Source organism: Syngnathus scovelli, chromosome 19 (genome assembly GCF_024217435.2).
Source record: "Syngnathus scovelli strain Florida chromosome 19, RoL_Ssco_1.2, whole genome shotgun sequence".
Taxonomy (NCBI): Eukaryota; Metazoa; Chordata; class Actinopteri; order Syngnathiformes; family Syngnathidae; genus Syngnathus; species Syngnathus scovelli.
Window position 1 is genome coordinate 10,769,300 of NC_090865.1, and position 16,636 is coordinate 10,785,935.

A 16,636-nucleotide genomic window follows, 5' to 3' on the forward strand; every position below is an offset into this window, starting at 1 on the left:
GCAAGTGTGGCTGAGAATACGCGCTCTGCTCGAATTTAGCTGTGCCTTTTATTGAGAGAGAAACAAAGGGGGAAGTGTACATGGTCGAGTAGGTTTCCAGACAGGAAGAACATTCCATAGTTATATCCCATTACCACAGAACACAGGGGGTACTCTTATGGAGTGGGCAGTATGGACGTCTCATGACCATTAGCTCAACAAAGATGTAGTCTTTAGTGCCTCTGAGAATACATTGCTGTGCCGTACTCATGACCTTTGTCCGCTTCAGCCGTCCCATGACAATCTCATGATCTGCACATGTCTAGCTAACTGTGGGGCTTATTGTATAGCGCGGCTAATGACTGCCATATACCCCCAAGTCATTTTCACGAGGCCAGATTGGTCACATACTGCGGAGAATCTTGCACACAAAAGTAGTTACATAGAATCCAATGATAAAAAGTATATTATTTCCAACATTCCCTCCTGTTTTTAACATTGGAATTCATGGGAAAACAAAACATCAACTAATAACTATCTATGTGTATAAATGAGTATATGCTTACACAATATAGTATAGTACCATCAAAAAGCATGAAAGTTTACATTCCAGAGTTTATCAGAACTACAGCCCTTCATCGGGCTTTGGCTATGTTCGTTATAAGGGAATGTATTTTGTTCTGGATCGTCAAGAAAAATAGACAGGTAGGCGATTTACGCAAGGCGGTCCCACTCATCTTGTTCACGCTGGGCCAACATGATATTCTGGACAGCAGACGCTGATGTCAACCTTTTAGTCATGTGACAAATTAAAATAATGCCGCATGTGGTCATTTGATAAAATAATGAAGGACATAATATTGACACAATATCACAGCATACTGCAAAGTTGAAATGCTCTTAGTTTTGCCCCCCTTGCATATGTATGTGTCTGTAGTGAATTGCTCTGGGATCACTGCCCAGGGCCTGCTGTCCATCCAAGATCTTTATGTCCACTTCACTGTCCTCAGAGTCTCTTCCCAGGCCCCGGTCAGCGTCCAGGAGTTCCCTAGTAATCGACATCTCCATAACCAGTCGTCAGCAAACAATTCTTCTCCTTTGTGGTTGTTCGGGGCACGGGGATGATTGGTGGTCGTTGTCTCATCGGAGTGTTCAATAGAACCTCCAAGCGTCCCTGCATCTACTCCTACGATCCAGAGGCCCGCGTGAACCTAAAACAAACAAACAAACAACAACACTCCCCCCAGGAGTTATGAATTATCTTCCTTATTTCTCATCGTGCTGTCAGTCTCGCACGATTTCTCCTGTGACTGCTGCCTGTTGAATTCTGGCACGTCCTGTTAAAGCCTCCAAAACAAGTGAATCCAAAAAAACATTGAATGTCACAATTAAATTTTATATGTATCTACTTACGCACTCAAACGTAACCCCACCCCCCTTTGACACATTCGCCCAATGTGTCATTAGGCATCCAAAAAGGAACCGGCAAATGTCCTACCACATCATCATATGTCTTGCAGCCAGTCCTGTCGAACCTTGCACTCATCCAAGATCGTCATCCCCAAGTTCCTGAAAATTGACTGTGCACCTCACACTCGGCAATACCAACAACGGACACTTGTACTCACAAAACTACACAGGCATCGAGTATCTACTGAATGAAAATAGACACACCATGAATCATGGCGCACGGGGATTCCGTCCTGAAAATCATTAATCATCATAAAAATCAAAAGGGTTAGGATTAACATTTTCACGTGAATTCAACATAAACTTTCCAAGACTGCAATCGACAGCCTGCAAAAGTAATACAAGTTATAAAACAATCAGCAATCTGCTCCTCGGCTGGCGGTTGACGCTGCAATAAGTCAAGTGACACACAGAAACAAAGCAAAGCTCGCACTTGCCACAAGCAAGCTTAAGTTCCAGATGTATGGTTGTCATCTACATAGTCTGTCACCTTGTCGGGTGAGTCCAGGTTCATCATGTCATATGTCCATCGTCCTAGTGTTCGATATCAGTCCTGTCTTGTCCATCCGTGTTGCTGAATTCGGCCTTCTCCATGAACTATTTTTGTTGTTCATGGTGCCTTTTGTTAGAGATTTGCTCACTCCAACTTATTTTGCAAGAACCACACGGGAGACAAGTAAGTCCTTTTGGACACCTGCAGGTGGAGAGTCCATTCGTCGCTGTGCGTGCAGCGATGATCGAAATGGAGGTCTGACTCAGGCCTCGTGCAGGAGCATTTTTATTGAGAGAAACAGAGTGGGGGTTGAGAGTGGGGGTCAGAGTAGACAAATGGCCGAAGCCCCTGGCTGATCAAAGCACAGCAGGGGGTCCTTCACGATGTTGTGTGAACAAAACAACTTTGATTGCTTCCTCTGCAGCTAGTCAATCAGTTCAAAAGGTCTTAGCACTTTGTTCTACTACTTTTGTTAAGACAGGACAGGCGAGTTTAATTATTACAGGTTACATTCCAACATAATCATAGGATCAAGATAACCTGGAAAACCCTAACACCTTTGATTAACCATCGGCTGTTAGTCATCACGCTTGGGTGTTCCCGTCTCAGGTGAGAGGAATCTTACCCTCAACTGTGACCCTTTCATACCAACTACAAAATACTTTGGCCTTTCATACTGCCCTCAACACACACACACACACGCACACACACACACACACACGCACACACACACACACACACACACACACACACACACACACACACACACACACACACACTTGTCCTTGCACAGCATCAGCAACTCAATCGAAACCAGAATTTACCCACTTCTAACTTCTATGAAGTCACAGTTAGAAGTGTGGCTTCTAGTTCACTTCACAAGTTGAATAAGGAGTTTGCATTATTGGTTGGAGCACTGTGCACCAAGAATCAACCCTCAAACCTTTTTTTGAGCATCAAGAGAGCGGTAAGGTCAACAATAATACACAATTGGTTTGCAACCAATAATGCAAACTACTTATTCAACTTCTCCAACCAATTGTGCATTATTGTGGACCTCGCCGCTCTCTTGATGCTCAAAAAAAGGTCCACAAACACACAGTGCTCCAACCAATAATGCAAACTGCTTTTTCAACTTGTCCTTGCACAGCATCAGCAACTCAATCGAAACCAGAATTTAGCCACTTCTAACTTCTACGAAGTCACAGTTAGAAGTGTGGCTTCTAGTTCACTTCACAAGTTGAATAAGGAGTTTGCATTATTGGTTGGAGCACTGTGCACCAAGAATCAACCCTCAAACCTTTTTTTGAGCATCAAGAGAGCGGTAAGGTCAACAATAATACACAATTGGTTTGCAACCAATAATGCAAACTACTTATTCAACTTCTCCAACCAATTGTGCATTATTGTGGACCTCGCCGCTCTCTTGATGCTCAAAAAAAGGTCCACAAACACACAGTGCTCCAACCAATAATGCAAACTCCTTATTCAACTTGTGAAGTGAACTAGAAGCCACACTTCTAACTGTGACTTCGTAGAAGTTAGAAGATTATTGGTTGGAGCACTGTGTGTTTGTGGACCTTTTTTTGAGCATCAAGAGAGCGGCGAGGTCCACAATAATGCACAATTGGTTGGAGAAGTTGAATAAGTAGTTTGCATTATTGGTTGCAAACAAACCATTATTTGTTTGCAACCAATAATGCAAACTACTTATTCAACTTCTAGTTGTTTTGCAAACAAAACCATTATTTGTTTGCAACCAATAATGCAAACTACTTATTCAACTTCTCCAACCAATTGTGCATTATTGTGGACCTCGCCGCTCTCTTGATGCTCAAAAAAAGGTCCACAAACACACAGTGCTCCAACCAATAATGCAAACTGCTTTTTCAACTTGTCCTTGCACAGCATCAGCAACTCAATCGAAACCAGAATTTACCCACTTCTAACTTCTATGAAGTCACAGTTAGAAGTGTGGCTTCTAGTTCACTTCACAAGTTGAATAAGGAGTTTGCATTATTGGTTGGAGCACTGTGCACCAAGAATCAACCCTCAAACCTTTTTTTGAGCATCAAGAGAGCGGTAAGGTCAACAATAATACACAATTGGTTTGCAACCAATAATGCAAACTACTTATTCAACTTCTCCAACCAATTGTGCATTATTGTGGACCTCGCCGCTCTCTTGATGCTCAAAAAAAGGTCCACAAACACACAGTGCTCCAACCAATAATGCAAACTGCTTTTTCAACTTGTCCTTGCACAGCATGAAGTGAACTAGAAGCCACACTTCTAACTGTGACTTCGTAGAAGTTAGAAGTGGGTAAATTCTGGTTTTGATTGAGTGGAAGAGAGGGGTCAGGTCGTCACCTCCAGCCTTGCTCTACGTTGATGCAAATTTTTAAGTAATGCTCAACGTCAATAGGTCGTTACATTCAACCTGGTATGCAGGTCGAAAACAGACAGGCCTCATTTGCATTGAGCAGGCAGGACCATATAAATACGACTGGCCTCATTGCAGTTTGCATTATTGGTTGGAGCACTGTGCACCAAGAATCACCCCTCAAACCTGTTTTTGAGCATCAAGAGAGCGGTAAGGTCCACAGGTTTACATATTCTTAGTAAAGTTTTAAGCAATTAACAGTAAGGGTAGACAACTTATTTGATAAAAAAGTAGAATAGAATAGAGTGCCCTTTATTGTCGTTTTACAACACAATGGTGCAATGAAATTGCGGCTACTTTCTGGTGAAAAACATAACGAACATAAAAAAAGTATGAAGGAAGTCTAAGAATGAACGTGAAAGATCTTATTTACAGTATGCACAATGCAAGTATTTATATTATCATGAATGAAGTATGTACATGAAGTAAATAATAAATAGTTATTGCACGTAGCAGTGTTAGTCTGTATGTAAAGGTGCATTGGTGTTGTATAACAGGTTAATGTTTTTCCCTGCTTGCAGTCAATTTTGACAGAAAATGCGACCAAGAAGGATCTGCCCTGAAAAGGAAGCCTTGGAGTTCATTTCTGCTGATAAAGATAAACCCACATTTCAAAAAAGAATAATCAACAAAGAGAAAGGTATGTTATCACATTAGAATTTAAGGCTCTACTACGGGTCTGCTATGCAAAACTTTTTTTTTTTTCTTTTTATCATACTATAATTAAATGTAAATACTCACATTTTTCAGGTTATGGAATAATTGCCACCAAAAACATGGAGGCAGGAGAGTTCTTGCTTGAATACGTTGGAAGGCACGTGACAGGTTCAGAAGGAGAAGCCCTGTTCAAACAATACTCAGATACAGATGCGGCATTTCTGTATTTTTACTCTTTCCGGGGACAGATTTTCTGGTAAGAACAATTAAATGAATCATTTAGTTATAGATGCTTCAGCTATGTTTGATAATATCGCTGAAATGCAACAAAGACTAAATAAGTGCAATAAATCCCCTATACAGCGTGGATGGCAGCAAGCACACAGCAAGACTTGGAAGATTCATAAATGATGATCACATAAAGCCAAACAGCAAAATTAGAATAGTAAGTAACAATATATATGTATACACTGTTGAAACCGTCAGACAGAAAAATTACTGTTAATGACTGTAATTCCTACTATTTATTGTCTGTGCCTATATGACCAACAGATACTGGATAAACAGAAAAAACCACATCTGTGTGCTTTTGCAATCACAAAAATAAACAAAGGAGAAGAAATTGTGTACGACTATGGGGACACCAACTGTCCATGGCGACAGGTATGTATAACAGCATGTGTGTGTTTTATATATATATATATATATATATATATATATATATATATATATATATATATATATATATATATATATATATATATATATATATATATATATATATATATATATATATATATATATACATATATCTTCCCATGGGCTCACCACCTGTGGGAGGGGCCGAAGGGGTCGGGTGCAATGTGAGCTGGGCGGCAGCCAAAGGCAGGGACCTTGGCGGTCTGATCCCCGGCTGCAGAAGCTGGCTCTTGGGACATGGAATGTCACCTCTCTGGCTAGAAAGGAGCCCGAGCTGGTGTGCGAGGCAGAAAGATTCCGACTAGATATAGTCGGACTAGCCTCCACGCACAGTTTGGGTTCCGGTACAAGCCCTCTCGAGAGGGGCTGGACTCTCTTCCACTCTGGAATTGCCCACGGTGAGAGGCGTCGAGCAGGTGTGGGTATACTTATTGCCCCCCGGCTGGGCGCCTGCACATTGGGGTTCACCCCGGTGAACGAGAGGGTAGCCTCCCTCCGCCTTCGGGTGGGGGGACGGGTCCTGACTGTTGTTTGTGTCTATGCACCAAACGGCAGCTCAGAGTACCCACCCTTCTTGGGGTCCCTGGAAGAAGTGCTGGAGAGCGCTCCTTCTGGGGACTCCATCGTTCTACTGGGTGACTTCAATGCTCACGTGGGCAATGACAGTGAGACCTGGAAGGGCGTGATTGGGAGGAACGGCTCCCCCGATCTGAACCCGAGTGGTGTTCTATTGTTGGACTTCTGTGCTCGACACGGATTTTCAATAATGAACACCATGTTCAAACATAAGGGTGTCCATGTGTGCACTTGGCACCAGGACACCCTAGGCCGCGGTTCGATGATCGACTTTGTAGTCGTGTCATCGGATTTGCGGCCGCATGTTTTGGACACTCGGGTGAAGAGAGGGGCGGAGCTGTCAACTGATCACCACCTGGTGGTGGGTTGGCTCCGATGGTGGGGGAAGATGCCGGTCCGACCTGGCAGACCCAAACGCTCTGTGAGGGTCTGCTGGGAACGTCTGGCAGAATCTCCTGTCAGGAAGAGCTTCAACTCCCACCTCCGGCAGAGCTTTTCCCACGTCCCGGGGGAGGCGGGGGACATTGAGTCTGAGTGGACCATGTTCCGCGCCTCCATTGTTGAGGCCGCCGACCAGAGCTGTGGCCGTAAGGTCGTTGGCGCCTGTCGTGGCGGCAATCCCCGAACCCGCTGGTGGACACCGGCGGTAAGGGATGCCGTCAAGCTGAAGAAGGAGTCCTATCGGGCCGTTTTGGCCTGCGGGACTCCGGAGGCAGCTGACAGGTACCGGATGGCCAAGCGGAACGCGGCTTCGGCGGTTGCTGAGGCAAAAACCCGGGCGTGGGAGGAGTTTGGTGAGGCCATGGAGAATGACTTTCGGACGGCTTCGAGGAAATTCTGGTCCACCATCCGGCGTCTCAGGAGGGGGAAGCAGTGCAACGTCAACACTGTTTACAGTGGGGATGGCGTGCTGCTGACCTCGACTAGGGACGTCGTGAGTCGGTGGGGAAAATACTTCGAAGACGTCCTCAATTCCACCTACACGCCTTCCATTGAGGAAGCAGGGCCTGGAGACTCTGAGGCGGATTCTCCAATCTCTGGGGTCGAAGTCACTGAGGTAGTTAAAAAACTCCTCGGTGGCAAGGCCACGGGGGTGGATGAGATCCGCCCGGAGTTCTTAAAGGCTCTGGATGTTGTGGGGCTGTCATGGCTGACACGCCTCTACAACGTTGCGTGGGCATCGGGGACAGTGCCTCTGGATTGGCAGACTGGGGTGGTGGTTCCCCTCTTTAAGAAGGGGGACCGGAGGGTGTGTTCCAATTACAGGGGAATCACACTCCTCAGCCTCCCTGGTAAGGTCTATTCAGGGGTGCTGGAGAGGAGGGTCCGTCGGGAGGTCGAACCTCGGATTCAGGAGGAGCAGTGTGGCTTTCGTCCTGGCCGTGGAACAGTGGACCAGCTCTACACCCTCGGCAGGATCCTCGAGGGTGCATGGGAGTTCGCCCAACCAGTCCACATGTGTTTTGTGGACTTGGAGAAGGCGTTCGACCGTGTCCCTCGGGAGGTTCTGTGGAGGGTGCTTCGGGAGTACGGGGTGCCGAGCCAACTGATAAGGGCGGTTCGCTCCCTGTATCACCGATGCCAGAGTCTGGTCCGCATTTCCGGCAGTAAGTCGGATTCGTTCCCAGTGAGGGTTGGACTCCGCCAAGGCTGCCCTTTGTCACCGATTCTGTTCATAATTTTTATGGACAGAATTTCTAGGCGCAGCCGAGGCGTTGAGGGGGTCCGGTTTGGGGACCTCAGCATCGCGTCTCTGCTTTTTGCAGATGACGTGGTGCTGTTGGCTTCTTCAGGCCGTGATCTCCAGCTCTCGCTGGAACGGTTCGCAGCCGAGTGTGAAGCGGTCGGGATGAGGGTCAGCACCTCCAAATCCGAGTCCATGGTCCTCGATCGGAAAAGGGTGGAATGCCCTCTCCGGATCGGGGATGAGATCCTGCCCCAAGTGGAGGAGTTCAAGTATCTTGGAGTCTTGTTCACGAGTGAGGGGAGGATGGAGCGTGAGATCGACAGGCGGATCGGTGCAGCGTCGGCAGTAATGCGGACCCTGTACCGGTCCGTTGTGGTGAAGAGAGAGCTGAGCCAAAAGGCAAAGCTCTCAATTTACCGGTCGATTTACGCTCCTACCCTCACCTATGGTCACGAGCTATGGGTCGTGACCGAAAGAACGAGATCTCGGATACAAGCGGCCGAAATGAGTTTTCTCCGCAGGATGTCCGGGCTCTCCCTTAGAGATAGGGTGAGAAGCGCGGTCATCCGGGAGAGACTCGGAGTAGAGTCGCTACTCCTCCACGTTGAGAGGAGCCAGATGAGGTGGCTCGGGCATTTTATCAGGATGCCTCTTGGACGCCTCCCTGGGGAGGTGTTCCGGGCATGTCCCACCGGTAGGAGACCCCGGGGACGACCCAGGACGCGCTGGAGAGACTACGTCTCTCAGCTGGCCTGGGAACGCCTTGGGATATATATATATATATATATAATTGTTATTAAATTAAATAAACAAAAGTACTGCATGCCTTTACATGGAGATTCTGGTATTGACTAATAATTTATTTTTATTATAGTTAAAATTACATGATATATCACATGTCAAGGGAACATGAATTGTTTTTTATATTCACAATGATAGAAACTTACTTCAAATGAGTGATTTCATGCTGTAAAACATGGATTATAAAATGTAATTGTCGGTGAATCAAGATGTTTGTCATGATAGAGGCTTATCAAAATCTTCATGCTAAGCTGTACATCTGGATTGTATCCGTATGTGCAAAACATGTAAATTCACCAAAATGTTTAACTCTTCCTTTAAATATCTTTACAGGTCACAACTCAAACTGAAAATTGTGATTTCATAACCCCAGATGTGTCGGAAATTACTGGCAATGACCTGGTGGATTCAGCTTCTCCCATTGAAAAGGAACCGTCTGTGTCTGAAATGGTAAGAAGTGGTTTAATACATTATTTTCTAGGAGAAAAGTATTGAGGATATTGACACAGTTTATTGTTTGCAAGGTACATACGTTGTGTGTCTTTATTTCAGACCAGTGTGCAACAGCTTTCCCTTCCCTTGGATATCTCTGATGCTACTGATGATGATGATGATGATGAGGATAAAGATGAACAAAAAGATGAGGACTATATTGAAGAAGAAGAGGACGATGATGATGATGATGATGAAGAGGAGGAGGAAGATGACGATGAAGAAGCAGAAAAGGGAGGGATCTACAAAGAGCCACCTTCCAAAATCCCAAGGAAACAGGTTTCCCTTGAGCTGGACATGTCAGATAAGAAAGAACAGCTTGCAGAACTGTCAAGCACTTCGTTAAAACCCCTAAAGGCAGTAAATTATAATGGTAATGGTAGCGACATTCAACGAGGTATTCATGTTAAAATGTCCTCAAACACTGCCCATCATCGTGTCTATGATAAGAGGAATTACTGCCTTTATTGCGAGAAACCTTTTGCAAAAATTGCAAGGCATCTGATGCAGAAACATTGCGATAAACCTGACATAGCTAAGGCACTGATGCATAAGAAAGGCTCAAGCCAGCGTAATTGGTTATTGACCAAAGTGAGGAATCAAGGAAACTACCAACATAACTGTGAAGTACTAGCATCTGGAAATGGACAAATCGTGCCAAGAAGGCAAGCAACAAATCCCTCAACAGCTGCAGACTATTTGCCATGCAAGTTTTGCTTTGCTATGTATGTCAAATCTGACATCTGGCGACATATCAAAATTTGCAAATTGCGAGTGAAAGAAGATGGACCAGTGAGGAGAAAAGTTCAAGCTGCTTGCTCCATGTTGTTGCCCACTGACACCTCCATTTCCATCGGACTGAAACGGGTTCTTGGAGACATGACATATGATCATGTTACTCAAGTGGTGAAAAGTGACACGCTGATAATCTCACTGGGAGAGAGGATGTTTCTAAAAAATGGCGAGTCTAGCCGATATCGGGCAGACATGCGCAATAAGATGAGGGAACTTGCCAGACTTGTCCTAGAGGCAAGGGAAATCGACAAAGACATTGTCTTTCTGAAGGATTTAATCCACCCAGGGAAGTTCAACACTGTACTCAAGGCTGTGAAAAGTATGAATGGGTTCAATGACTTGACAAACAGATATGCCGTTCCTTCAACACCGGTGAAACTGCGCTATTCCCTTGTTACGGTGGCACAGATTTTGCAAGGAGAGGCTCTGTGTCAACAGGACCACGGCTTACAGGAAAGAGCAGATCAATTCCTGCGATTAATCGAAATGGAGTGGTCAACGCTTGTGTCATCCAATGCTCTGAAAACACTTTATCGGAAGAAATGGAACAACCCCCAAACACTGCCCTTATCCGAGGACATCAAAAAGCTTCGTGATCATCTGAAATGCCTTGAAGAAGCTAACAAAAAAGCTCTCATCGACCATCCATCGACAAAGGCATGGAGTGAACTGTCTCAAATAACTCTGACACAGCTTATAATATTCAATCGGCGTCGTGAAGGAGAAGTGTCGCGGATGGAGTTGAAATCATACCTAGACAGAAACAAGAAAAGCATGCAGGATGACATTCTGAACAGTCTATCCCCTTTGGAGAAGAATCTGTGCAATCATCTCACCAGGGTAGAAATAGAGGGGAAAAGAGGCCGCAAAGTTCCAGTGTTGTTCCCTCCTGATGTCAAGGAATCTGTGGATCTTCTCCTCAAAACAAGGGAAGAGGTTGGGATTGCCCCAAACAACCCCTACATCTTTGCCCGCACCCATTTTGGTTCTGAGGGGAATATTCGTGGATGCGATACTCTAAAAAGATTTGCAGAGGCCTGTGGAGCAGAACGGCCAGAAAATATAACGTCCACAAAATTGCGAAAACATGTGGCTACTGTTTCACAGCTGCTAAATCTAAAAAGCCATGAGCTTGATCAGCTGGCAACTTTCATGGGCCATGATATTGAAGTCCATAGGGAATACTACAGACTGCCTGAAGAGACCTTGCAAACAGCAAAAGTCAGTAGACTCCTCTATGCCATGGAAAGTGGAGTGGGGCAATTCAAAGGACAGACCTTGGAGGGCTTAATGCCAAACATAAACTGTAAGTATAGGGTTTCAATAACTTGCTACACTTATTACTAAACAAAGCAAAGGAAAATGACTTTTAGTGCACAAGTATTGATTTAAAATATTTAGTTTCAGCTGAAGAGGAGCCGGATGACTCTGAGAGGAAGGACATTCCGTCTGAGAGGCCCACTCTCAAAAGTCAAGAAAGTAAGTTTTCACTGAATATTCATTCATTATTTACATCTGCATTGTGACTTTCAATCACAATAAGTGCAAACGTCTTATCGTTGATCATGTGATTTCAGAAAACTCAGAGGAAGGTAAAGAAACAGTTGCTACTTCAAGAGAGGCAGTTGGGGGACAGCCATCTAAACAAAAGGGTGTGTTAGTGTAGTGACTCTAAAATATATTGTCTCCTTGAAATCAAACACTTTGTTTGACATTTGTTAACAAGGAAAATGGATGACTAATAATGCCTGTGTAATGTGCTTGTTTAAGAAGATTGAATGATAATCATTTCCATCCATCTATTTATTCACTTTCTTACTTTCTTTGTTTATTTACAGTGAAATCCAGAATACCCTGGTCAAAGACAGAAAAAAACATTATCCAATGTCATTTGAAGCAGTTCCTGACAGAAATGAGGGTTCCTCGAAAGGAAGACTGTGAAAAATGTTTAAATGAAAATCCATCACTCAAAGATCATGGACGAGACTGGAAAGCCATAAAATTCTTTGTACACAACAAAATTGCATCCTTAAGGAGAAATGTGTAATAAATGAGTGCTAAGTTTGTCTCTCGCTGTCTCTTTCCACCCAACCGGTCAAGGCAGATGGCCACCCACCTGCAGTCAGGGTTTGTCCGAGGGTTCTTCCCGTTTTACCTTCCCTCCGTTGCAAAGTGCAAAGGGGGGGGGGGGGGGTTATTGGGTCTCTGAGTATAAAAAATATATAGTTTGGTCTTAACCAGGTCTATCATGTCAAACAGTGCTTTATTTTACTTAGTGTAACATTATTTTTTTTTTTTGGGTGGGGGGGGGTGAAAGTCACTTGTTTTCTTTTTTTGACAGTAAGAAAAAAAATGAAACACTCACCCTAGTCTTGGCCTTTTCCTAAAACTGAAGAAATAAAAGGAGCATGCAGTGAATACATTGGATAACAGGTGATTGGCTATGGGTTTTGCCGTGAGGCGCGGATAGCACGCTTTCCTAATTGTGGACCAAATCCAACAACCAGCGTGATTGATATTTCCAGTGACTGGGAATTCTGGAGAACCATTTAGTCGACTAAGACTAGAATTTATATTTAGTCGACTAAAACTAGACTAAGACTAAAAGAGTCCAGATGACTGACATAAAACTAAGACTAAATAGCATTGTAGTCTAACGACTAAATACACACTTGCAATTAACACTGTTGTACATAAAAGTCCCCTCTTCAATATGTAAAAATTCATCCATCCATTTTCTGCACCATTTTGTCGCAATGGCGGTCACGGGCGTGCTGGAGCCTTTCCAGCAGTAGGCGGGAGACACCCTCAACCGGTTTCCAGCCAATCGCAGGGCACACAGAAACAACCAACCATCCGCACTCGCAGTCCCACCTTGGGGAAATTTGGAGTGCTCAATCGGCTTTATCAAGCATGTTTTAGGGATGTGGGAGAAAACCGGAGTACCCGGAGCAAATCCCTGAAGCCTCGGAGAGAACATGCAAACAGGGAGGGTCAGCGGGGGAATTGAACCGGCACCCTTCTAACATAACACATGCTAACATATGTAAAGATTTTACGATGCAAATGTCCCCTCTTCAATATATAAACTTTGCGCAAGTCCCCTCTACGATAGGAAAACATCGCACCAACAAAAAATGAAATGTCGGAAAAGTGCCCTATTCAATAAGTATAAATCAGCTTGAAATTCAATAAAGCAGAGTGTGTAATATTTTGTTTGTCTTGAACATTTTACAATGCACATGTCCCCTCTTTAATATATAAACTTCGCGCAAGTCAACCTCTATGATAGGATGACATTGTACCAGCAAAAATAACATGTCAGAAATGTCAGGTATGTACATTATTTGTATGGACAGAAAAGTGCCCTATTCAGTCTGCAAAAATCAGCTTGAAAGCAGAGTGTGTAATATTTTGTTTGTCTGAACATTTCACAATGCACACGTACCCTCTTTAATATATAAACTTCGCACAAGTCCCCTCTACGATAGGAAGACATCGCACCAGCAAAAAATGAAATGTCGGAAAAGTGCCCTATTCAATAAGTATAAATCAGCTTGAAATTCAATAAAGCAGAGTGTGTAATATTTTGTTTGTCTTGAACATTTTACAATGCACATGTCCCCTCTTTAATATATAAACTTCGCGCAAGTCAACCTCTATGATAGGATGACATTGTACCAGCAAAAATAACATGTCAGAAATGTCAGGTATGTACATTATTTGTATGGACAGAAAAGTGCCCTATTCAGTCTGCAAAAATCAGCTTGAAAGCAGAGTGTGTAATATTTTGTTTGTCGGAACATTTTACAATGCACACGTACCCTCTTTAATATATAAACTTCGCACAAGTCAACCTGTCTTGACAATGTACCAGCAAAAATGAGATGTCGGAAATGTCAGCTATATGCATTATTTGTATGGACAGAAAAGTGCCCTATTCAGTATGAAAAAAAATCAGCTTGTAAGCAGAGTGTGTAATATTTTGTTTGTCTGACATTTCACACTGCGCATGTCCCCGCTTTACTATATAAACTTCACGCAAGAAATATCAGAAATTGATATTTTTGCAAAAATTATAAAACTTCACCAAATAGTTTCAGACATGATTCTGACAAGATTTAAAGCATAAAAAAGTGGGGAGTCAAAAAAATGTCTCCACCTCACCCAGGGGCCCCTGTTCGTGGGTGTGTTAACAATGGAGTGTGAATACGACGTGTGTGGAATACACCGTGTGGAAACGTGTGGAACAGCAGAAGCAGTGATTTCCACACTCACACACTTTTTGGTCCCCTTTTTGCAAAAATTATAAAACTTCACCAAATAGTTTCAGACATGATTCTGACAAGATTTAAAGCATAAAAGAGTGGGGACTCAAAAAATGTCCCCCACCTCACCCAGGGGCCCCTGTTCGTGGGTGTGTTAACAAGCTAATGTACCCTCTTACATCTGTCTGCCGGAACACACACACACACACACACACACACACACACACACACACACACACACACACACACACACACACACATATTCGTAACCACACAAGCGCCAATCCATTTGCATCTATCACTCATACAACAACAAACAAATTTAGTATGTGTAAGTGAACAGGCAATCAGCGAATATTAACGGTAAACCCTTCATTTCTGGATGTTCTTCCCAAGTTAATATTTCGTACATTCGTACCGGACCTTTACTATAAAATTGCCAATTAAATGCCTAAAAATTCAGTCATTTGTACTGCTGAGCATGTTCATGGGTGAGCATGGGGAAAGAAGCAGCCTCAGCCTCCATATATCCCATTATATCCCATTACCACAGAACACAGGGGGTACTCTTATGGAGTGGGCAGTATGGACGTCTCATGACCATTAGCTCAACAAAGACGTAGTCTTTAGTGCCTCTGGGAATACATTGCTGTGCCGTACTCATGACCTTTGTCCGCTTCAGCCGTCCCATGACAATCTCATGATCTGCACATGTCTAGCTAACTGTGGGGCTTATTGTATAGCGCGGCTAATGACTGCCATATGCCCCCAAGTCATTTTCACGAGGCCAGATTGGTCACATACTGCGGAGAATCTTGCACACAAAAGTAGTTACATAGAATCCAATGATAAAAAGTATATTATTTCCAACAATGACCCAGCCGTATGTGCTCAACTGCGGGCATAGCGTGTGCAAAGCCTGTGTGGCCATGCTGGACGACAAATGCTGCGTGTGCCGCTGTGCCATTACCAGCAAGTCAGTCAACTACTCCTTGCGGTCTCTGCTGGAGACGGGTTCCCCCGATGTTATGTGCTCCGTGCACACCATCCCCAATTACTATGTGTGTGCCACGTGTGATGGCCTGTCCATATGCATTATGTGCACTCTCACGCACCACTGGGATCATAACGTGACTCACTAAGAAACGATTGCAAGTGCAATGGCCTGTTAAAAAGAATGTCAATTGTTATCCTAGATCTGGACCACACTCTGATAGAGAGTGTGGCCATCCCAGATCTCGGTGTCAAGAGAGTGTCCAGAGATGTTGATAATGTGCCCAGTCACGCAGCCTCGGCCGCACGTCTGGCACACGATATAGCGCGATATGAGTGGCATAAGATCCCAGGCTTTGTGGTGTGCGTTCGTCCACACACCCATACATTCATAGCATGGCTTTTTGCCAGCGGCTACCGCGTGGGTGTGTGGACCGCTGTGGAGCCTACGCTCGAGACGTATTCAAGGTGCTGGGACTCGACAGAATGCCCCTTTCCTATCTCATGTTTGACATCCACGACGAGACTGGGGGTAAGCCCCTGGTAGACCACTTTGGAGGGATGTCTCGTGTGGTCATAGTTGACGATAACGCCAATGTGAAGGAAACGCAACCTGACATGTGCGTCCACATTGCACCCTTTTACATTTCAGCCCGCAAGCAGGACACTGCGCTTTTAAAAGCTGTTACCGAGATCCAGGGCTCTGTCCAGAGTGGCCATGGTGTCATCGGGGTGGTTGTGCACCAGCTCCTCAAGATCATAGGGTGCATGCTTGCAACCCAGCTCTTCGGCGCATGCATCCAGGAGCAGAGAAAGCTGTCCTGTACACATAGACATCTTACCCATGGACAACTTGTCCTTGTCATCTGGTGCAGTCACATAACCGTAGGTATAGCCCAACAGTCTGTTAACCGTTTCTCTCAACAGATAGCAATAATAGGGATTATTGGCTGCAATCATGTAGACATATTCTTCAGTAAAGGGATTAGACGGGTTTGGTGTCAGACTCTTATAATGTAACCCCAGGCCGTCATCATATGCGTTTTTCATGCACATCAGAGCATCTGTTACATCTTTGTGGACAGTTTCACACCCGGTGATGCCAGACACTAGCACCCCATTGCAGACCACCAATATGGACAGTATTAACAACAACGGGGTCTTCATCGCTTTTAATATACTCCCGGTTAATACGCCATGAGCACCAAAGTACTACCACACCTTCATGGCTTTTGCTTTGGCGACACACCTGCGGTTGGCCAAGGTGGTATTGTGCCCACGGTA

At 44.5% G+C, this 16,636-nt stretch overlaps 2 long non-coding RNA genes across 2 annotated transcripts; both read left to right on the forward strand.

Annotated features, from left to right (window-relative positions):
• The first annotated feature begins 4,899 nt into the window (after positions 1–4,899).
• Positions 4,900–9,609, forward strand: LOC125987506 (uncharacterized). Its single transcript, XR_011085890.1, has 6 exons — positions 4,900–5,024; positions 5,135–5,297; positions 5,405–5,486; positions 5,594–5,704; positions 9,138–9,254; positions 9,357–9,609. It is a non-coding gene; the product is annotated as an uncharacterized lncRNA (long non-coding RNA).
• Positions 9,610–10,533: 924 nt separating this feature from the next.
• Positions 10,534–12,157, forward strand: LOC125987034 (uncharacterized). The gene is made up of 4 exons (XR_011085891.1): positions 10,534–11,397; positions 11,493–11,570; positions 11,669–11,743; positions 11,930–12,157. It is a non-coding gene; the product is annotated as an uncharacterized lncRNA (long non-coding RNA).
• The last annotated feature ends 4,479 nt before the right edge of the window (positions 12,158–16,636 follow it).